Source organism: Macrotis lagotis, chromosome 8 (assembly GCF_037893015.1).
Source record: "Macrotis lagotis isolate mMagLag1 chromosome 8, bilby.v1.9.chrom.fasta, whole genome shotgun sequence".
Classification (NCBI taxonomy): Eukaryota; Metazoa; Chordata; class Mammalia; order Peramelemorphia; family Peramelidae; genus Macrotis; species Macrotis lagotis.
This window is the reverse complement of record NC_133665.1, coordinates 139,008,524-139,031,830: the sequence shown is the minus strand read 5'-3', so window position 1 is coordinate 139,031,830 and position 23,307 is coordinate 139,008,524. Positions and strand designations below refer to the sequence as shown.

The 23,307-nt window shown below is 37.2% G+C and overlaps 1 long non-coding RNA gene across 2 annotated transcripts in view; it reads right to left on the bottom strand.

The window, feature by feature from the left end:
* Positions 1-590: 590 nt before the first annotated feature.
* Positions 591-23,307, bottom strand: part of LOC141494977 (uncharacterized) — a 72,719-nt gene continuing 50,002 nt past the window's right edge. Inside the window, exons 3-4 of one of the 2 annotated variants that reach the window (XR_012470605.1) lie at positions 9,084-9,152; positions 591-927 (exon numbers count right to left, since the gene is read on the bottom strand). This is a non-coding gene — a long non-coding RNA (uncharacterized LOC141494977). Of the gene's footprint in view, positions 928-7,328; positions 7,407-9,083; positions 9,153-23,307 lie in introns of those variants that run through there. The other variant, XR_012470604.1, reaches the window with a different exon arrangement.

Here is a 23,307-nt window from a genome sequence, read left to right as displayed (position 1 = left end):
AAAGCCCTGAGCTGATGGTGATTGAGTGGACTGATGGAATATTGAAGGGGCTCATTTCCACCTGGTACATTGATCATCAAGAACATTGCCTGAAGACGTCACTCCTTGTTCCCAATGGGCTTTATCTCCTTTCTATCATTGGGAACATTCTATCAGGGTAGTCACCCTGGCATAATCAGTCCTGGCATTTCTCATGGAGACTGGGCTGGGGCCACAGTGACTCACCAGGGAAATGAAAGCTCTATCCATTCTGGCTGTAGCCTTCCCTATTGGTCCCTAGGGTTCTCACATTTAGCATCATAGAATCTTGAAGTTTAGAAGAACTTGGAGGTCATCATCTTCAACTTCCTAGACAAGGCAGAAAATCTTGTGACTTGATACCTGATGGGTGCTCTTCCAGCATCTGCTAGTACCCCATAAGACTACCTATTCTCCAGTTGTCATGGAGGTCTTTATATTGAGTGGAAAACTGTCACCCAGTAACTTACCCCCTTGATTTTACTTTTATTTCCTGAAAGTACTTAGACCAAGTACAGTTCCTCTTCCATATGGCAGACATCCAGGTATTTGATGACAGCAATTTTGCTTTCACTGTTTCTTCTCTATTTTAGTATGAAAGTTCCAAATTTCTTAAATTAGCTTGTCTACAGAACCAGTTTTATCAGGGGAGGTCACTTTGTACCCTACAGCTACTTGGAGTCACAGATTGAAAGTAACTAACGGTTCTCAAATCTGTTGATGAGTTAGGGGAATGTCTACACCAAGTATGTGGAGTCAACTCCTATCAGAATGGGTGAACATGAACAATTTGTTCCCATGGCCAGGAAGGTGGCTGAAGCAGGTTCTGTGGAGTGCTTAGAGCTTGGTGAGATATTGAAGATGTCAAGGTTATCCACAGCATCCTCTTGTCACTGGACTTCTATGATTCTGGAAGAGAGAGTGAGGCCATGAACAACTGTGCCTCACTTAAATTCCATCTATGCACAAGTCAAGACATCTCTCCATGACATCTTTGGTCCCTCTTTGAAAGTGAAGGCTGAAAGGCTTCTTCAATACTTATAAATACCTATTTCCTTAGTCCTTCTACAGAACACCTTCTAAGATATGGTTTATGCTCTTATCTGAATATGTTCGAGCTTATTGATGTCCTCCTCAAATGTAGCACTCAGAATTGAACACCATGCTTCAGGTTTGTTCTAACTAAAGCAGAGTATATGCCTTGTCCTGGGAACTATACTTTTCTTGATGTAACCTAACCTGGCAGCAGTTTATTTGGCTTTCACGTCCACCATGACCTTCATTCCTACAACTCATGTCTATTTCTCAGGCATCGCCACTTTTTCCCCTAAGTTTCCTTGGGGAAATAATTTCCTCTCTCTGGGTCTCAGTTTCCTCATCTGAAAAATGAAGGAGAGTATCGAGTGCTCTCCAAAGTCTCTTCCATTTCTAAATATATCATCCCGTGATCTCCTCCACTTAGACTTCTCTTGCCTCTATTGCAACCTTGACCCTATGGTCCTCCAGCTCAATGTTTTACTAGCTGCTACTCTAGGATCCCTTGGTTCATAAATGTCTATCATTCTTGACCCATGACTTTTCCTCACTGAGAAATCCCACCATTGGGTTTTTATGCTCCTTCCTCAGAGCAGTTGGATTTTGTCAGAGAAAGTGAGACTATCAGGCTGATTTTATCCATTCCAAATATATGCTACAGAACCTCTGTTGATGAATTACTGGTTGCTTGCCAAACCCTTCTACTTCTCTCTACACAATACTTAGCTCAATCCCTGTTTTGACTAAACTAAGCTTTTCTCCTTTCTCTTGCCACTGAACTACACAGTGAACTTACTCCAAGCTTCCACTTATAGGGGGCAGCTAGAAGGTCTGGCCTAGAGTCAGGAAGACCTAAGTTCAAATTTGGTTTACTAGCTGTGTGCCCCTGGGCAAGTCACTTCACCCTGAGTTTCCTCATCTGTAAAATGAGCTGGAGAAGGAAATGGCAAACCACTCCAGTATCTTTGCCAAGAAAGTCCCAATTGGAGTCATGAAATGTCACATGAATGAAACAACTGAACAACAACACACTTAGAACAAATGATCTAAAATTCAGAATCAGCCTTTTATGGTGGACAGCGTCATGGACTTGAAATGAAAAAGGCCCGAGTTTGAATTCTGCCTCAGATGCTTGTCAGCAGTGTTACCTGGGCAAATTGCTTTAACTTCTCTGAACTTCTTTCCTAAGAGCTGGTTGAAATGGAAAAGGGAAGAAAGAGAATAGGAGGAGGGGGAGCTAGGCAGTGAGATTGGAGAGTACACAGGGACAGTATGGAGAAAAGAGAAAGAATGATTGATGAAATAGAGATCAGGATAGATTAACAAAAATAGAAGGAATGGGGCGGCTAGGTGGTGCAGTGGACAGAGCACTGGCCCTGGAGTCAGGAGTACCTGAGTTCAAATGTGACCTCAGACACTTAAGCCCATTGCCTTGCAAAAAAAAAAAAATCCTAAAAAAAAAATAGAAGGAGCATCAAAGACTTGCAACCTTCTAAAGAATAAAGCTATCACAGTTGACCTGGAGGTACAATAAATCAGGACTCCTTGTCCCTCTGAGAGTATTCCTAAAGGCAGACCTAGACACTAGCAAGGTCAGCAGCAATCCTGGTGAAGGCATCTGAGCACCTCTCTTGCCTTTCTTTGTCTTTCGTCTTGGGTCCAAGTATGAAGATGTCAGGTCTTTCCATTCATAACTAAATTGAGGTGAGAGCCTCTGCTCTCAGGCTGCCAACTTACCATAATTAATTCTCTGAGTTCCCATAAACAATTACTCATGCCAAGAGAATGTCAGACTTTGTCACTTTGGGTACTAGTTGTCTGAGCACAGTTTATTAAGTTTGTTTTTTTAATTTCTTTTAATTTCCCCTACCTGTTTGGCTTGAAGGGGAAGATCAATCACTCCAATGCCTCCAATATTAAATTTGTCTACTGAAACACAATGAAGCAAACCCACAATTAGGGGCCTGGCTGGAAGTGGAGAGATAGGATTCCATAATGGCCCCTGCCAACTTCTACCAGCTGCAGGTTGGCTTCTGACCTCCTCATCCAACAGAACCTGCTCACTCCAGGGTAACCAACACTCCCTTAACTGCCAGATCTAAAGGTTCCCCCCCCTTCTTTCCATTGTCTATGATCTCTTTTCCAAGACTCTCTTCTCTGGGTTTTTGTGGTCCATCTCTCTCCTGGTTGCTCTTTCCCCATCTCCTTTGGGGAAATCATCATCCAGATCTTGATCCCATTTATGAGTATCCCCCAAGAATATTCTAGTCTTTCTTCTCTCATCCTTGGTGATCTTATCAACTCCTATGAATTTAATGATCATCACTATGGCTCCCAGATCTCTTTATCTAGGCCTAGCCCAACTTGTCTCCTGAGCACTGATACTTGCCTATTGGATAGTTCAAACTGGATGGCCTATGGGCAACTCAAATTCAACACATTCAAAATAGAACAACTATTCCCCCAAACCCATCACATTTCTGGTAATAATAACTGACAATATAATTTCCTTCTCAGTAGATGGAAGAAGGGCATGAGGGAGGGAAAATTTGACACAAAAAATTGTAATGCTAAAAATGAAAAATAAATTAATCTTGAAAATAATTATTGATAATTATATATTGTGTCAAAGTTTGCAAATGCTTTACATATATTATTTCTTTTGATCTGCTTCACAATACTGTGGGATAGGTCCTACAGATGTATTATCCAAACATACCTATAAGGAAACTGAAGTATAGAAAAGTTAAGGGACTTATGATCATACACCTAGCAAGTATTACAGCAAGGATTTGAATTGACTCCAAGTTCAACTTTTTCTTCTACATATACTACCCTGCCTCTTCTCAGATAGCATGACTTTCTTTTCTTTTTTTCTTTTTTTTTGATTTTTGAAAGGCAATGGGGTTAAGTGACTTGTCCAAGGTCCCACAGTTAGGCAATTATTAAGTGTCTGAGGCCACATTTGAACTCAGGTCCTCCTCACTCCAGGGCTGGTGCTCTATCCACTGTTACCTAACTGCCCAATGCATGACTTTCAGTAAGTGCTCAGAGGATTGATTTCCTGATGTATCTAATGATTTCTTAAGGATAAGCTGATTTACAACTCTATTGTATTTTTTAAATTAAAATTCTTCATTTGTTCCCCCCTTTTTCATATCACCTTTGTGTCCTAACATAACCTTCTCCTCTGACTCACTCAGAGAGTTATCCCTTATAATAAAGAAAAAAAAATAAGAGAAAAAGGCAGTTCAGCAAAACTCATCTACCCAGCAATACAACTGGACAGTCTATACAAAGTTCCATACCTAGAATTTTTCACTTCAGCCCATAGGGGAGAAATGATTTGTCCAATGTCCTACAGGCAGGAAATATAATAACCATATTCAAATTTGGGTCATTTAATTCCAAATTTTCTACTATTATATTCTACTGCCATTGAAGTAAAACAGTAAAGCCTCAATAGCCTCATTGTATCCAGGATTAGGAGATATTAACCCAGAGTTGGCTTTTTAGAGTAGGGTCTTTATGGTTGGTGATGAGATGTAAATAGGGGCAGGAAAAATGGTCCTTTTCCAAATCTTCTCCTGACTCTTGCCTAATATATTCTTCCCTGACCATTGCTACCATTATAGGTCCATCTAAATTCATAAAATTCCTTTTTTTAAAAATACATTTTTTTCTGAAGGAATTAAGAGACTAGCAGTTCAAACACTGACCTGAGATCAGATTCACTGAGAGAATGAAAATTTTGTTGAAGGAGGTGGAAGGTGGTATGTTGGTGGAGGGGTACTACAGGTCTTAGTAGATACTAGGTGGGGGACTTTGAAATCTGAAGTGTGATTAAAACGCTAAAGTGGGTCAAGGGGAGGGGATCAGGGAAGAAGAGGTTTTGGGGAGAGAGAGAGGAAAACACCAGAGTCAAACCTGACCCACTTTCAAGTTATGCTAAGAAAAAGGACTAGCGCGGTGCTAGACACTTAATAATAATTATAAATGTGTATTGACTTGGAGAACTGAGGAGAGAGAACCAAGTGGGCCAAAGTGAGGATAGCAACGTGGATGGAATGAGAAGAGAAATGAGGAGAGGGAGGGAAATAATAAGCATTAATACATATATATTTGTATATAAAATACTAGGTCATCCCAGGCACTATGCCAAGACCTTTACAAATGTTATTTCATTTGGTCCTCACTACTACTTTGGGAGAAGTGCTTTTATTATCCCATTTTATAGTTGGGGAAGCAGAGGCAAAGGTTGAATGACTGACTCAGGACCATACGGCTAATAATTGTCTGGATTTGGATTTGAATTCAGGTCAGCCTGACTCTAACTCCAGTGCTCTATTCTGATATAGTTCAGTCCTCCCTTGGAACCTCTGCAACATGTTTGGAACATGTTAACCTAGCCAAGGCAAGGTCTCCTAAACAAAGTGTATGCCCTCGGACAATATCTTCCCTGATAAAATAAGGTGGTTGGACATTAGATGATTTCAAAGACTCCTAACTTTGTGATTCCACTCAACTAATACTTATTAAGCAAAGTACTATAATGATTTATTGGGGGAGATGAAAGCATTAACCCATCAACAATGATGAAGGGCCTCCTGTATACCAGATATACAAATGACAGCTAGGTGATGCAGCAGATACAGTGCAGGTCCTGGAGTCAGGAGGACCTGAGTTCAAATTCAGTTTAGATCTTTATTAGTTATGTTACTCTGGACAAGTTACTTAACCCTGTTTGTTTCAGTTTCCCCAATGAGCTGGAGAAGGAAATGGCAAATCACAGTAGTATCTTTGCCAAGAAAATCCTAAGATTTTGTCACAGATTCTGATTGAAATGGCTAAACAACAACAAAAGGGAGACAAATAGCAAAACCACTACTCTCTAGGAGCTTATATTCTAGTAGGGGGGATACAATTTATGTGTGTGTATGTATATCTATATCTATATCTATATATATATATATATATATATATATATATGACAGTGGCAGCCAAAGTTGATGCTTGGGAGTTGAAGCATAGTGGCAGGCAGATGGTGAGATACCTGGATTGGGGAAATCTTGGCTCACTGATGGATGACTGGTTTGAGAAGTGAAGATCTATTTTCAGGTCAATAATCAGGAAAGTAAAAAAAAAAAAAAAGAACAAAAATAGTGATGCAGTCCTTGCTCCGGGGAGTTTACATTCAGTGAATAAAGGGGTAATGGAGAGGATGGTGGCTAATAAGACATGGACACGGAGAAATACAAAATAGGGAGGGGGAGATAAGGACAAAGGAGGGTCCAGAAAGAGTATCCTGAGACCCCACATTTTGCCTGATTGGCAAAATTTTCTCATGCCTCATTGATTCATAAAACTAGAACAGACTTCAGAAGGTATCTGGACAGATTACACTTCCACCTCCAGGAATTCAGCAAATTATTCTAGGTCACACAGATTCTAAGGGTCAGAAGTAGGATCTGAACCCAAGTCTTATTCTACTGTCCCACCTTACTTCCATTCAAAGACCCAACAAGCCAGAAGGAACTGGAAAGACTTAATTTTTTAGTTTACAGCAGAGGAAAATGTGACATAGAGAAAAGGAAATGATTTGTTCAAGGTTACATAGAGAATTGGTGACCCAGCTGGGACTAGAACCTAGGATTACTGATTTCCAGGCAAATGCTCTTCCTATTACATCAGACTTTCCTAGAGGATGTGCTTATTGTAAAGTATTTCTTCTTCTTCCTAATTCTCCCATCCCTCCCACCTGATAGAAACTTAAATGCCCTCTCTACTCTTTCCTCTCCTCTTCCAAGGAGTCATGACTCAGATCTGTTTGTCCTGATAAAATTATACCTGCTGATCAATATTCTCAGTTTGACTACCTTTGTAAACAACTGTCCTCTGTCTTCAGGAACATGCTTTTCTGTCTGTTGCTCCAACTTAAGAGTTCTGCAGTCTGGTGAAGCTAATGGACCTTTTCTGAGAAAAAAGTGTTTTTAAATACATGAAATAAAATAAGTAGCATTACAAAGGAAAGCAATTATATTAAAATGGAGTTATCAAATGGGAAATATTTTTCTCAAATATTAAATTAAAAAAATGTAGAGTTATCAAAAATAAATTAATAGATTGAGAAGTTCAGCTCTAACTATTCAAATGAGGAGTTAGAATTTGGCTTTGGGGAAGGAAGTGCGGCATGCTGGCAGTGGTTTCAATATATTTTATTTTTGTTAATAATTCAGAAAACTCATTCTTTCAATGTGATGACTGATTTCTGTCTTCTCTCTCTCTCTTATAATGGCTTTTCCTTATAAGGATCCTGTACTCTTCTCTCTTCTCAGAGGGTACTGGGTTACAAACTTTGTGGAAAAGTCAGAATAATTATATTAACTTAGGCAATTTAATTCCCTTCTCTGGACTTTAGTTTTACACTCCTGGAAAATGGGGATAATAATGCCTAACCTAGCTACCTGAAAGAGCTCATAGGATCATTGGTTTAAAATTAAAAAGGACCTTTAAAATCACTGAGTCCAATAATTTTACAGAGAGGGAAACTGAAGCCAGTGGAGATTTTGTGACTTGCCTATGGTCACACAAACAGTACACTTCATACCTAGGACATTTTACCCAAGATCCAAAACTCCACCCACTCTCTGTCATTGTGAGGCTCTAAATAAATAATGGTGATAAATAATAGCTAATAATAATAATAATAATAATAATAATAATAATGAGAGGCTTTTTGAGACCTATTGAGTGCTATATAAATTCAAGGAGCAGTTGTGGGAAGGTTAGAGCTAACTTATCCCCCTTACCACAAGACTTTGCTTATGTAAAGATATAGGATACACATTGGGTAGCAGCTAGTACAGTGGAAACTGGATCTTGGGCCAAGGGATGTATGTGGTTTGGGTGCCAGAGCTGCCCTTTCTTAGCTGTGTACTCTTGGGCAAGTCAACATCATGAACCTCAGTATCTTCATTTAGGAACAGCTAGGTCATGCATAGGACTGGGTCTGGAGTCAGGAAGACTCATTTTCCTGAGTTTAAATCTGATCTCAGACACTTACCAGCTATGTGACTCTGGGCAAGTCACTTTAGTTTCCTCATCTGTAAAATGAGTTGAACAAGGAAATGACAAACCACTCCAGCATCCTAGCCAAGAACACCCCATATGAGATCATAAAGATCAAACACAACTGAACAGCATCTTCATTTATAAAATTAAGGGAATTGGATTAGATTACTCTAAATTAGAAGGTCCTAGCTATATACCTATGATTCTTTTGCACACCAGAACAGATCTGTAACAAGAAATTCTGGGATAAATTCAACTGGAAGGAGGAAAGTAAATCTTTTTTTGGGAGATGGTGGTAGGATCCTTGGACAAGGACTGAGAGATGGAGAAGGGTAATATATAGTGGGAGTATGCCTAGTTCCTATATACTCAAGCTAGTTATCCTCAGTACCCTTGGGCAAAGCTTCAGGTGTACCATCCTCATTACGATTCTGCACCTCTTTGTTCTACTTAGAACTAAATATTATTTTTTAATTTTATTAGTAGTAGTAATATTCTTAGTATTATTGTATTATGCAAAAAGAAGGTATTCTCATGTGCCTTCACTAATAGTGACTAAGCTTATTAGCTTTAGAAAAGTATGTTGTATACTTAGTGATGAAAATCTTATCCTTATTTTGGAAACTGGAAAATATCCTGGAGTGGGATAGAGACCTGGACAGAGACCTGGATTTGAATCCAAATACTATGAATGAGCTCACTTGAGTGAACACATCTCGTCTAATATTCCATGAAGTAATGATTCTGAACTACCTTCCAATTCCAAAACTCTACTTTTCAAAGTTATAGGACTTCTGGTCAATAACGATTCCATAGAACTATGAAATCCAACCCCAAGAGAAGGAAGGAGAGCATGAGTCAGTTGAGTTGGGAAAATTTCCTGAAGAGGAGTGATCCTAAACTATGGGCTCATCTACTCTGAATATGGGTTCATCTAATCCAAGGATGGGCTCACCAACCTGAGTCTGTGCTTGTGAGTTGACATTGCTTAAAGTCATCATGACAGGTAGCACTTCTTGCTCAACTACCTAGAAGGAGAGAGAGAGAGAAGAGGGTAGGCCAAGAAAGATGCTTTCAGATACCTTTTGTCCATTGAATTATTGGAATGGAATCTAACCTAGACAAAATATTCAGAACAGTTCCTGTTTGGGGTCCATTGCCTAGGAAACCAGTCTTTGTTATTTGTAATGATAGTCCAATGATTTTGATGCATTTTAATGAACCCTGCCTCATCTCTTTTGGAGTCTTTGTCCTCTATGTATAGCTTATACCCACCAGACCTGGCTGAGAACTTAGAGGGGAGACTTAAAAACAGCCTAACATGGATTTGAAGATTCTAGTCTGGGCTCTGTCAGTGACTTGTCATATGACTTTGGGCAACTTCATCTTTCTGAACCTCAGTTTCCTCATCTGTTAAATAAGATTGATGAATCAGGTACAATTATGGTAGTAGGGTAGTAGGCCACACAAATATCTAATTGAACCATGTGTAATGCAGTGATGTGCCTTCAATAGAAATTTAATAAATATCTATTATCTATTGACTAAATTCAGTGAAATGATTAAAAAAGAAAATTCTAGGAGGAAGTATTACTTTCGATAGGAACTTAATAAATGTCTGTTGTCTGTTGACTAGATTCAATGAAATAATGATGATTAAAAAAGAAAATTCTAGGGGCAGCTAGGTGGTACAGTGGAGAGAGCACCAACCCTGGAGGCAGAAGGACCTGAGTTCAAATTTGGCTTCAGATACTTGACACTAACTAGCTATATGATCCTGGGCAAGTCATTTAGCCCCAAATGCCTTAGGAGTAAAAAAAAGTGATAACTCCCATTTACTCATTAGAAGGACAGTAGATGGAAACAGTCCTAGATTTGGAGTTAGAGGTTCTTCTTCCTTCTGCATGAAGGTACTTGGGAATTCTTAATGCTAATGCTTTTCCTCTGGGATTACCTTCAAGTCATGTCTGTCTTGTTTGTACATAATTGCTTGTGGTCATCTTCCCTACTAGATCCAGAGCTTCTTGAGGGCAGGAGTTGTTTTTGCCTTGTTTTGTACCTACAGAGTCTGGTATATAATAATTAAAAAATGGTTGTCAACTTGACCTTGTGATAAGTGACCTTGGATAAGTCACTCTCTGGTCTCATATGGACAATGAAGGGGTTGGTCTTGATGACTTTCATGGTCCCTTTCAGTTTTAATCTATGATCCCCTGATTCTCTTTAATCTTTTCTTCCCCTGATCATGGAAAGTACTGTGTTCTGTACTCAGAGTGCTGATTTTCTCAAGAACAAATACTTTTGCCTCCTGCTTCTCTCAAGCCCATCACTTTGGGGGCAGCCACCAGTTTAGTCCTGTATCTATTCCTCTGCACACCAATGAGAAGGGATTACATTCAAAGCTGAGCACATCAACTGCATAATAAAAAACACCATGGAGCTGATCCACAGGGATCTTTTATTTAGACCTGTTCTCCTGGAGAGAATCCAATGCAAGTTAAACAGACTTGTAAGTTCCCAATTAAGCCTGCCAGGGCCTGACTCATAATAGGCTGTTTAGTATTAAAAAGGCCATCAGGAAACTGATAGGGGGAATTATTGTCATCCAGCCCAGTTTTTATTATTTTATTCCCTCTCCTCCCCAACACACACTCATCCCTGAGAGCTGAGTGTGTAAAGTTGAGCCCCCAGATAACTATGAATTAAAGAGATATAACAAGATGACTGGAAATGGCTAGAAACCAGAGGTATGGGGCAAGTCAAGGGTGAGCTGGATCCCAGGAGTTCAACGGAAGCAAAGTCAGGTTAGAAGAAGGGCTCAAAAGCTAGAGAAAAGAAAGAGACATATAGGGACCAGAGACAGAAGACTCTTGAAGGTGAGGTAATGGTGATTTCTCTCTCGGATTCTTCCTGTCGTATACTTCCCATTGAGTGGTCTGTTTAGAGACCATTTGAAGGCTTAGGTTGCTGCCTGCTGGCAGCTCACTGTGAAACTGAAAATAGACTTTAAGAAGATCCTAGAGTAATTGGAAATAATAAAATACTATTATGTTTTTTTTTAAATAACACTAGAGTTCTTCATTGTTTTGAGTGGGATAATGAAGGGGGCTAAGTCAGAAGAAATCACTGTGGAATCAAGTAATAAGAGGCAGCCTTGGATGGGGGTGAAACAATTCTGATTTTAGAAGACCTGGCTTTGAGTTCTGTCTCTGAAATGACTGTATGACTCACTTTAAAATAAGGAAAATATTCCCCACCTTCACAAAGCTGTTGTAAGAACAGCACTTCAGGAAATTTAAAGTATCATAACTATTTATCACTTACTGGGACCTAGAGTTGGAAGAAGTCTTAGACATTCTAGACCAGTTCTTATTTTCCAGATGGAAAATTGAACCACAGAGAAGCTGAGATTTACCCAAGGTAACACAGGTGGTAAATGGCAAATGAACCCTTCTCATTGACTACAGACCCAATCTCTCTCTCCACTATATTACCCTGTATCATATTGGCATATAAGAGCAGGGAGGGACCTTAGAAATCATCGGGCCTTGGGGGCGGCTAGGTGGTACAGTGGATAGAGCGACGGCCCTGGAGTCTGAGTTCAAATGCAGCCTCACACACTTAATAATTACCTAGCTGTGTGGCCTTGGGGAAGCCACTTAATCCCATTGCCTTGCCAAAAAAAAAATAAAATCTGGCCTCATCTTTTCATTCATATATAAGGAAATTAAGACCCAAAAAGAAGGGACTTGTTGAAGATCATACATCTGGATAGTTGTAGATATGGAGATAGGACCCAAGTCTCCTGACTCCAAATCTTGTTCTTTTTCTATTACTCAATCTAGAGGTAGAATTAGATGAGTCAGAATACAGGTAACATGATGACAGCCAATTATAAGGCATTGTCCCTTAAAGCTATTGCCTTTGTAACATGGAGTGATTTGTTGTTGAATGAAGTCTGTTCAGAGTTCTAAGAGTTACAATTACATTTACCCAGAATTTTAAGACAATTATTGATAATTTTTTAATGTGACAAACTGTAGTATTCTGGAGATATTGGGCAAAAGAACTTTTCTGTAATATGGAACAAATGTGGCTTATCTGATTATAGACAGAAGATGAGAATTTGGAAATTAATCATAAGTTTAAGTGGGGTCATTTTCTGAGGGGACCCTATGCCTGAACTCAGAAATATAAGAACCAGAGAAAGAGATGAAAGGCATCAGTTAAGCTTAAATCTGAAAGTGATGGATTATTACAGTTGATAAATTATTATTTATTAGTTATTGGATTATTGAAGTTAATAAAGTTGATCAATATTACATTTGAGGATTAAGTCCAGCTGACCAGAAGAATTCTTTGAAGGTCAAGAATCAGAGAAAACACTCAAGAAATTAACCAATTTGACTTAGTTATTACTTTTAGAACCTTGAGAGAGTTTGAGGATGTGGTCCTTCTCTAGGAACTTAGACCTCCAAATTTGAGATCAGGCTGGGGTGAGCTAACCAGCCCAAAGAGTGAGTGGTTGTCCACATGTCCTGTATGAGAAGTGTGAGTTGCTACGGTTTGGGTGATATTGCACACATCAATTCAGAATTAGCAAAATCAATCCACAAGCATTTATTGACTAATAGGTACCAGGAATACAAACACCCTGTCTCCTTTCCATCAACTAAAATAACAAAAAATTCCTACTTTCAAAAAGCTTGCATTCTACTGGAAAAGAAAACATGTACACACATGCATACAAATATATACAAATATGTACATATATACATATTTATTCTGAAGGAACAAAATAAATTCAAAATAGTTGCAAGATAGTTAAATAAAATGTAGGGAAGGAAAGCACTACCAGTTGCAGAGAACAAGAAATGTTTCATGTAGAAGATGATGTTTTAATTGCATTTTGAAGAAAGTAAAGTATTCTGAGGTGGAGGTAAGGAAGGAGAACATTCTAGGCATGGGGGACAACTGGTGCAGAGCTAAGGAGAGGCTTTTGGAGTGCCAGAGAGTAATGCATAAGAAGTCTGGAAAGATAGTTTGGTTTTTAAAGAATTTCTATGTTTTCCTTAATACAATAAAGATCCACTAGAGTTCATATAAGGGAATGAATCATGATTTAAGAAAAATCATTTTGATGGTTTTTGAAGGATAGATTAAAGTAGAGAGGAGAGATTTAAGGCAGTAGACCAATTAGGAGACTATTGGGGTATTCTTGGTAAGAAGTGAATAAGATCTGAACTATAGTGGTGTCTATATGAGTAGAGAGAAGGGTCAGATGGGAGAGATATTATGGAGATGGAAATAGCCAGAACTGGCAATGATTGTAAATGTGAATGAGGAGTTGAGGAAAACACAAAAATTAGGAACCCAGGATACTGGAAGAATGGTATTACCTTCTATAGAAATAAAGATTATGAAGACAAATATGATTTGGGTGGATAGGTTTTAATATCTTGATAGTTACATATCTTTTGGATGTCTAGTCTGAGATGTCCAATAGGTTGTTAATGATACAGAACTGAAGTTCTGGAGGCTAGAGAAATAGATTCTGGCATCATCTGCATAGAGGTGGTCATTAAATTCATGGAAGCTGATAAAGTCACATGGAATGAGAAAAGGTTCTGGGTCAGAGTCTTGGGAATGGGCAAAGATAGAAATAAGTGAAGAAAGTGCTGTCAGTGACCCATAAGATTACAAGACCAAGAGACAAGCCAGGGGGAGCATGCTTGACAAACCAAAATCCAAGGTCAGAGGCTATCACTGTGGATAACTCTGAGGGAATCCAGTTACTAGGTATTAAAGTTCATTGTTTTCTGGAGAATGGAAAGGTTACTTAGTGTAACAGGAAAACTGTCAAGAGTATCAGGAGCTAAAAAAGACCTGAGTTCAACTCTGACCCATATTAGCTTTAAAACAATGGTCAAGTCACTTTCTGAGAATGGGGATTCCATGGGAATCTAGTTTCAAAGATGCATTTGAATTCTAAACCTATGCCTATGATATTGTCATGCCCCTGAAGCAACTCCCTAAGTCAGGACTTCTCAATATGGGGTTTATAAATTTAAGAAATTTTTTTGATAACTCCATTTCAACATCATAGATTTCCTCTATGACCCTGTGTATTTTGAATATTAAAACACTTTTCTGAGAAAGGGTCCATTGGCTTCACTTGACTTCCAAAAGGGTCCATGACCAAAATTGTCAAGAATCCATACTATAGGTAAGAATTGGAAATTGATGAGATGCCCATGAATTGGAGAATGGCAGAACAATTTGTAATATATGATCACAATGGAATAATATTGGGCTATACGAAATGATGAGCTAGACGATTTTAGAAAAACCTTGAAAGACTTACATAAACTGATGCAATTGAACAGAAGTAGGAGAACATTGTTCATAATATGGTTATCATGTCTATGTTGTAACTTTCCCCATGATGGTTGACAGTATAGGAAATTAAATGGCAATTTCTTGGGAGATTTGTGCAAGCCAAAGACAACTTGCTAAGGTCAGGAGGCATCACAGAAAAAGGATTTATACTTAACATTGGTCCCATATAGCTTATGATACTTAACCCAAGTTTTAAAATAAGGTACTGTAAATACCCTATAAGAGAAGAAGAAAAAGAAAAAGAAAAATTTCAGACTTTTTCTCAGTTACAAAGCGAGGGCCAAAAAATTTTATGTGGATTTTCCAGATCGTGGAGGTGTCATACTCTAACCTCCAAGATGTGGAAGGGATAAGTATAAGAACAATATTGTGTGATGATCAACTATGAATGGCTTAACTTTTCTCAGAAATACAATGATCCAAAGGAATCATGATGGAAAATGTTATTTGCAACTAGAGAAAACACTTTTGGACTCTGAATGCAGATCAAATATTTTCACTTTATTATTTTTCTGTTTTTTTCTTTTTGTCTGTTTCTTCTTTCACAACATGACTAATAAGGAAATATGGACATATGGAACCTGTATTAAATTGCTTATCATTTTAGCAAGGGGGGAAGGAGAGAGGGAAGGAAGAAAAATTTGGAACCCCCCCAAATTTTTTAAATATTGAAAATTGTATTTGCATGTAATTGGAAAAAATATAATTTTAAAAAAGAATCCAGACAATAAAATACTATTTTTAAAAAAGAAATTTGTATAAGTTGCAAACAAGTTGCTCATTCCTGTTGATGGAGGAAATTTCTACACTGTTTTCCTTATATCAATGAAATCAAGGGTCATCTGTAAGCAGCTCAGGTCCATTTTCCAATTATGTCTGAGGGAAAGATTCTTCTTTTAAGGATCCAGGACCTGTTAGAGAAAATATGGTTTTTCTATATTAGAACTATGCCCTTACACTCTTTATTCTTTGGTGTATATGTCTATATGAAATAACATATTCTCATGCATTTTGGTCTCTCCTAGAACGTTCGGTTCTCCCATTAGCTTAATACAGTCTAGCTCCTTGGAATTTCCACTCCTTTTATCAGAGTCTTCCTCTGGAATCAGAGGACCTGGAAAATCAATGTAACTTCTCTAGACATCATCTTGTTTATAAAATGAAGGGGATTGAATTAGTCCCTGCCCTGCAGTCTATGATCCCAGGACCTTCTGAGCTTCTGCTTCTTTGATCACACATCTCTAACTCAGGTCTTTATTTGGTTGTATCTCCAGCTGGTGAAAAGCTGGATAATTCTATTAACAACTTCCCCAGCTCCTAAATGAAAGTCATGTCTCATACCCCAGCGGTCTCATTCATTATGCAAATTGTCCCTGGTTTCCTAATTGATTCCTAAATTGAACTTCCTCTCTTGACTACTTCTTTGTTTCCAGGAATTGGACTCTTGGTGCTTCCATAAATCAACTGGTCTGCCACAGTCCAGTGAAGGAAGTTGCAATATGTTGCTTCCCCTTTGAGCCACCCTGACTCTAGAGTAGAGGCAAAATGTGCCTTGCTTCCTTGGAATCCAACCCTGGGGAGAAGTGGTAGTGCCAATGGTCCTAGGAGTCTTGGTCACTTTCTAAAAAAACTCTCCCCTGGAGCAAAATCATCTGAATGCAATTCAATCCATTCAACCCTTTATGGTTTTGCCTGTTCATCCTTGCCACAGGGCCTGGAACATAGTAATTAATGTCTTAATAAATAATCGTTAGGCTGATCAAATGATCAAAACACTGAGCTGAGTGATGGGGATGCAAAGATGAAAAATGTTTCCTGCCCTCTGGATACTTATATTCTACTTGAAGAATGCAATGCATAAGCAGGTGAGAATGTAGGTGATAATTTAGAATACCAAGAACTAAGGAGATAAAGAAAGGTTTCCTGAGAAGTTTATGTGCTGAGCCTTGGAGAAGTGAGGGATCTAAGAGTCAGAGGAGAGGAGTGAGGACATTCAAAGCATGGAGGATATCCTAAATAGAGATACAGAGGTCTGAATCAAGAAGACCTAAATTCAAGTCCCATCTCAAGATCCATAATGAATGTAAGATCCAGGTCACAACTTCCCTGGGTTCTGTTACCTCACCTGTCAAATGGAAGGATTGGACTTGAAGTCTTCCAATTTCCCTTCCAGTTTAAAGTCTAGGATCTTATGAAGTGTGTCAGATGGAGTGGGATGCAGAGTGGAGGAAAGAGAGCAATGTGCTATCAGCCAGGAGAAGTAGACAACTGGAGCCAGACTGTGGAAGGCTGCAAATGTAGGTGTTCTCTTACATAGAGATATGGTAGATGACTCTCTACATGGTGTAATTTGGGGAAGTCAGGCAGTACCCCCTGACCAAAAGCATCTCCTCAATCTCCTATTACACTATCTGAAATGTTATAAGAAATGAATTTTTGTTCTTGAAGAGTATTCTATGAGGAATGTTATGGAATTATTAATGATTATTAAAGAATTATTTATTATTAAATTATTAAGGAATATGAGCCATTATTTGTTTTATTAGTTTTTTGCAAGGCAAATAGGGTTAAGTGGCTTGCCCAGGCCACACGGCTAGGTAATTATTAAGTGTTTGAGACCGGATTTGAACCCAGGTACTCCTGACTCCAGGGCCAGTGCTTTATGCACTACGCCACCTAGCCGCCCCCATTATTTGTTTTTAATTTGATGAGGATTATTTGATCAACATCAAGAAAAAAAGGGTAGCTGCATGGGTAAGGGAAACCATGAACTACCATGAGTGAGCAGAGGAGAATAAGAGGGGAAAGTAAGCGAGCATCATAGGTTAACTTCTTAAGATTGATGGGAGCTACAGATAGAAAAATAGAATTTATTTTCCAAAGATTTCTCAGAAGGTATTGTAATATTCTATACTTAATACAGAATCTGGAGTCAAGAGACTGGATTTTAGTGCCTCTCTCTAATGATTACTAGCTGTTTATCTCTCTGAGTCTCATTTTCTATATCTATAAAATATGGATGCTAATACATATCAGATGATCCCCCGACACATATATTGCACATATATGAGTTTTAATTTCATTTCTATAATTATTAATGTTTTTTGTCAATAGACCTTATTTTTATTTTTAAAATTTTTAAAAATTTATTTATTTTTGAATTTTACAATTTCCCCCCCTAATCTTGCTTCCCTTCCTCCACCCCCCACAGAAGGCAGTCTATACATTGATTCAAATTGAATGTGTTGAGAGAATTCATATCCTTAAGGAAAAATTAAAGTATAAGAGATAACAAAATTACATAATAAGATAACTTTTTTATATTAGAGATAATAGTCTTTTGCCAAACTCCACAATTCTCTTTTTGGATAGAGATGTTATTCTTCATCACAGATACCCCCTGATTGTCGCACTAGTGAAATGAGAAAGTCCATTAAGATTGTTCATCAACCCCGTGTTGCTGTTGTGGTGTACAATGTTCTTCTGGTTCTACTCATCTCACTCAACATCAGTTCATGCAAATCTTTCCAGGCTTCTCTGAATTCCCATCCTCCTGGTTTCTAATATAACAATAGTGTTCCATAACATACATATACAACAATTTGTTCAGCCATTCCCCAATTGATGGGAAATTCACTCAATTTCTAATTCTTTGCCACCAGAAACAGAGTTGCTATGAATATTTTTGTACAAGTGATGTTTTTACCCTTTTTCAAGATCTGTTCAGGGCATAGACCCAGTAGTGGTATTGCTGGATCAAAGAGTATGTGCATTTTTATTGCCCTTTGGGTGTAATTCCAAATTGTTCTCCAGAAAGGTTGGATGAGTTCACAGCTTCACAAACAATGTATTAGTGTGCCAGATTTCTCACATCCCTTCTAACAATGATCATTGTCATTTCTGGTCATATTGGCCACTATGAGAGGTGTGAGGTTGTACCCCAGAGATGCTTTAATTTGCATTTTTCTAATCAGTAAAGATTTATAGCAATATTTCATGTGACTATGAATTGCTTTAATTTCCTCATCTGTAAATTGCCTCTGCATATCCTTTGATCATTTGTCAATTGGGGAATGGCTTTTTTTTTGAAAATTTGACTCAGTTCTCTATATTTTAGAAATGAATCCTTTATCAGAAATACTATTTGTAAAAATTGCTTCCCAATTTACTACATTTCTTTTGATCTTGGTTACAGTGGTTTTGTTTGTGCAAAAGCTTTTTAATTTAATGTAATCAAAATTATCTAGTTTGTTTTTAATGATGGTCTCCATCTCTTCCTTGGCCATAAACTGCTTCCCTTTCCATAGATCTGACAGGTAAACTATTCCTTGATCTTCTAGTTTGCTTATAATATTGTCTTTTATGTCTAAATCCTGTACCATTTTGATCTTATCTTGGTATACGGTGTGAAATATTGGTCTAATCCAAGTTTATGCTATACTAATTTTCAATTTTCCCAACAGTTTTTATCAAAGAGAGAGTTTTTATCCCAAAAGATGGACTCTTTGGATTTATCAAACAGTAGATTTCTATAATCATTTCTTGCTATCTCTTTTGCAACTAGTCTATTCCACTGATCCACCACTCTATTTTTTAGCCATTACCAGACAGTTTTGATGACTGATGCTTTATAATATAATTTTAGATCTGATAGAACTAAGCCACCTTCTTTTGTACTTTTTTCATTTAATCCCTGTAAATCCTTGACTTTTTAATTTCTCCACAAGGATTTACTTACATTTTTTCTAACTCATTAAAGTAATTTTTTAGAATTTTGATTGGTGAGACACTAAAGAAGTAGTTTAATTTAGGTAAAATTGTCATTTTTATTATATTAGCTCGGCCTAGCCATGAGCAATTGATATTTGCCCAGTTATTTCAATATGATTTTATTTGCGTGAGAAGTGTTTTGTAGTTGTTTCCATAAAGTTTCTGAATCTGTCTTGGTAGGTAGACTCTTAAGTATTTTATATTGTCTGAAGTTACTTTGAATGGGATTTCTCTTTCTACCTCTTTCTGCTGTATCTTGCTAATCATATATAGAAATGTTGAGAATTTTTGAGGATTTATTTTATATCCTTCAAATTTGCTAATGTTGCAAATTGTTTCTAGTAGTTTTTTAGATTTTTTTTAGGATTCTCTAGGTATACCATCATGTCATCTGCAAAGAGTGAGAGTTTTGTCTCTTTTTTCCCAATTCTAAGTCCTTCAATTTCTTTTTCTTCTCTTACTGCTGAAGCTAACATTTCTAACACAATATTGAATAATGGGCATCCTTGTTTCATCCCTGATCTTATTGGGAATGCCTCTAGCTTATCCCCATTGCATATAATGCTTGTTGATAGTTTCAGATAGATACAGCTTATTATTATAAGGAACAATCTATTTATTCCTAAATTCTCTAGTGTTTTCAGTAGGAATGGGTGTTGTATTTTGTCATAGGCTCTTTCAGCATCTATTGATTTAGTCATATGATTTCTGATAGGTTTGTTATTGACAGTTAATTATATTAACAGTTTTCCTAATATTGAACCAACCCTGCATTCATGGGATAAATACTGCTTGGTCACAGTGTATTATCCTAGTGATAACTTGCTGTAATCATTTTGCTAAAATTTTATTTGAGATTTTTGCATCTATATTCATCAGGGAGATAGGCCTGTAATTTTCTTTCTCTGTTTTGACTCTTCCTGGTTTAGGTATCAGCACCATATTGGCATCATAGAAAGAGGCAGAGCTCTGTCTTCACCTATTTTTTTCAAAGAGTTTATATAGAATAGAAACTAATTGTTCCTTAAGTGTTTGATAGAATTCACTTGTGAATCTGTTTGGCTCTGGAGATTTTTGCTTAGGGAGTTCAATAATGTCTTTCTTTTTCTGAGATAGGGTTATTTAGGTATTTAATTCATTCCCTCTTCATTTAACCTGGGCAACTTATATTTTTGTAAATATTCATCCATTTCACTTAGATTATCCAATTTATTGGCAAACAATTGGGCAAAATAATTCTGAATTATTTACTTTAGTTTCCTCCTCATTGGTAATGAGTTCACCTTTTTCATTTATGGTACTAGCAATTTGCTTTTCTTCTTTCTTTTTTAAATCAAATTAACCAGAAGTTTATCAATTTTATTGATTTTTTCATAAAACCAACTATTGATTTTATTTATTAGTTCAATAGCTTTCTTGCTTTCAATTTTAATAATTTCTCCTTTAATTTTTAGAATTTCTAATTTGATATTTAATCGGAGATTTTTAATTTGTTCTTTCTCTAATTTTTTAGTTGCATGTTTACTTTTCTTATTTTCTCTTTCTCTAATTTATTCATGCAAGCATATACAGATATATCCCCTGACAACTGTCTTGGCTATATCCCATAAGTTTTGGTATGTTGTCTCATTATTGTCATTATCTAGGATGAAATCGTTAATTCTTTCCATAATTTGTTGTTTGATCCACTCATTCTTTAAAATGAGGGTTATTTAGTTTCCAGTTAGTTTTAGGTCTATCTTTCCCTGGCCCATTATTGCATGTGCTTTTTATTTCATTATGATCCGAGAAGGATGTATTCACTATTTCTGCCTTTCTACATTTGATTATTGGGTTTTTATGCCCTAGTACATAGTCAATTTTTGTGTAAGTGCCATGTATTGCAGAAAAAAGTATATTCCTTTCTATTCCCATTCAATTTTCTTCAAAGGTCTATCATGTCTAGGTTTTCTAACAATCTATTCACTTCCTTTTCCTTCTTGTTTATTCTATGGCTAGATTTATTTAAATCTGAGAGCAGGAGGTTGAGTCTCCCACCAGTAGAGTTTTGCTATCTATGTCTTCCTGTAACTCATTCAACTTCTCCTCTAAGAATCTGGATGCTATACCACTGGGTGCATACATATTTAGTATTGAAATTGCTTCATTGTCCATAGTACTCTTTAGGAGGACATAGTTTCCTTCCTGATCTCTTTTAATGAAGTCTATTTTTGTAGCCACTTTGTCTGAGTTAAGGATTGTTACTCCTGTTTTTTTCACTCCAGCTGAAGCAAAATATCTTTTGCTACAACCTTTTACATTTATGCTATATGTATCTCTCTACTCCAAATGAGTTTCTTGTAAGCAGCATATTGTAGGATTCTGGTTTTTAATCCACTCTGCTATTAACTTACATTTTATCAGAGAGTTCATCCCATTCACATTCAAAGTTATAATTACTAACTCTTTATTGCCCTCCATGCTATCTTCCCTCTGTTTTTATTTTTCTCCTTTTTTCACTTTATCCATATTTCTCAGTATTTTGTTTCTGAATACCAACCTTCAATGTATTTGTCCCCTTGTATCCAACCCCCCTCCTCTTTCTTTTCCCTTTCCCTTTGCCCCTTCTTCCTTCTCTTCCTTCTGTTAGTCCCACTTTCCCTCTTCCCTCCCCCCTTTAATATTTGAAAGGTAAGATAAGCTTCTCAACTTAACTGAGTATGGGTACGTTAACTTTAAGCTAAATCTGATAAGAGTAAGATTTAGGCAATTCTCAACTCCTCCCTTCTTCCCCTCTATTGCAAAAGGTCCTTTGTACCTCTTTATGTAATGTGATTTATCCCTTTCAATATCCTTCATCCTCCTGTCTCTTTACTGCCCCCTTTTTTAAGGAGATCTTGTTTTTAAATCATTCTATCAGTCACAGATAAGTCATGAGTGTCCATTACTTCTGGCTAAGTATATTCTCTCTCATAGTTGCAATTATTGAGAGTTATGAGAATCTTTCTCCCAGGTGGGGGGTATAGCCAGTTTCATCTTATTGGATAGCAGGTTTTTTTTCTTTACCTTTTTTTTAATCTTTCCATGTGTCTCTTGAGTCTCCTGTTTGAAGTCCAAATTTTCTATTTAGCTCTGGTCTTTACATCAGGAAAAGTTGGAAGTTTCCTATTTCATTAAATGTCTATCTTTTCCCCTGGAAAAGAAGTCTCAGTTTTGCCAGATAGTGAATTCTTGGCTCTATTCCAAGCTCCCTTGCTCTTCGGAATATTATATTCCAGACCCTTCTATCCCTTAATGCTGATGCAGCCAGGTCTTGTGTAACCCTAACTGTGGTTCCTTGGTATCTAAATTGTTTCTTTCTGCTTGCAGACAAGGTAGAAAGACAAGATGGACCTTTTATCTGATCATTTTGGAATTTGGTCAACAATATTCTTTGGTGTTTTCATTTTGGGATTCCTTTTCAGAGGGGATCAATGTATTCTTTCAATAGCTATTTTTCCCTCTGGTTCCATGATATCATGGAAATTTTCCATAACTAAATCCTGTATATTGAGTCCAGGCTTTTTTCCTCTTCAATGTTTTCAGGGAGTCTAATTATTCCTAATTTGCCTCTTCTGGATCTATTCTCAAGGTCAGTGGTTTTGCTGATGAGGTATTTTACATTTTCTTCTATTTTTTTCAATTTTTTGGGGTTTTTTTAAAACAGATTTTTGTTGTCGCATGAAATCACTAGTTTCCACAGACTCCATTCTTCTTTTAGAAAATAATTTTCTTCATTTACCTTTTGCAACTTCTTTTCCAATTGGTCAATTCTATTTTTGAAGGAGTTTTCCATTTGCACAATTGAGGCTTTGAGAGAATTATTTTCTTTTTGCATTTGTCTGATTGTATTTTTCAAGGATTTGATTTCTTGTTGCAAGGTGTTAATTTTCTCTTGAGTTTCTTTTTCCCAATTTTTCTAATTGATTTTTAAACTCCTTCCTGATTTCTTCAAGGAAGTCTTTCTGAGCTGGAGACCAAATTATATTCTCCTGA